This window comes from Herpailurus yagouaroundi, unplaced genomic scaffold (genome assembly GCF_014898765.1).
Source record: "Herpailurus yagouaroundi ecotype Mexico unplaced genomic scaffold, PumYag 209, whole genome shotgun sequence".
Classification (NCBI taxonomy): domain Eukaryota; kingdom Metazoa; phylum Chordata; class Mammalia; order Carnivora; family Felidae; genus Herpailurus; species Herpailurus yagouaroundi.
In genome coordinates this window covers 2924094-2924839 of record NW_024412440.1, presented here as the reverse complement: position 1 = coordinate 2924839, position 746 = coordinate 2924094, and the positions used below count along the sequence as shown (strand labels likewise).

Sequence of the window (746 nt, the reverse complement as noted above, 5' to 3'; positions counted from 1 at the left end):
CATGATTTCTCTTAAAATAAGTGCTACTGTTGGCTAAGGGGAAGGAAACAAATTCAAAATTTTCTAGGACCTACTCAAAAGGTATTATTTTAAAGATTCTATCTGTGTCTACCTATCTGAATTCTTACTACTGTGTCATATTATACTGGAAAGAAAGTTAAAACGTCTAGTAAAGTTTAACATGGTGCTAATTCCATTTTTCATGTGCTGTTTTCCCCCCAGGGAAAGTCTACCATTTTATGATGAGTCTTCAAAGGCATCCAAACACAGGTACAGTAAAATCACTTCTTACCCCTCCAGCCCCCAGCTAGCCACTACTCCCTCTTCCAACCTGGACTGAGGTCTGGGAATTGGGGCTGATCAGTGTTACAGTGATATCTATTTTACTGACTACTTTCAGGTCTTGAGCGTTGGCTATTTGTGTTTGCTTTTGTGCATGGGTATAAATGAAGGAGCAGTGAGGGTTGACCTAAGGGAAGGTATGAAGTACTTGGTGTGGCCTCAACTCCCTTTTTAGTTGCTTCCTTCAACTGTTCCTGGAGTGTTCATCTATCCTCTCCCCTCCCCCACAAAGTCTTGACTTGAAGGACTAATTCTCCTTACCATTGGAGAATGGTAAGGTTTCAAGCTGCTGTTGGAGCAAATTCTGGAAGGGTGTCCTTTCTCAGGCTCTAAATAAATGTGGTCACTTGAGTTGATGTTAATATTGTTTATCAACATGACAGGCAGGAACGTGGTCTTGTCTT

General features: G+C 41.2%; 1 long non-coding RNA gene across 1 annotated transcript in view; it reads left to right on the top strand.

Moving 5' to 3' along the window:
• Positions 1–264, top strand: part of LOC121016142 (uncharacterized) — an 11277-nt gene extending 11013 nt beyond the window's left edge. The window contains exon 3 of the long non-coding RNA XR_005784129.1: positions 229–264. This is a non-coding gene — a long non-coding RNA (uncharacterized LOC121016142). The remainder of the gene's footprint in view (positions 1–228) is intronic.
• The last annotated feature ends 482 nt before the right edge of the window (positions 265–746 follow it).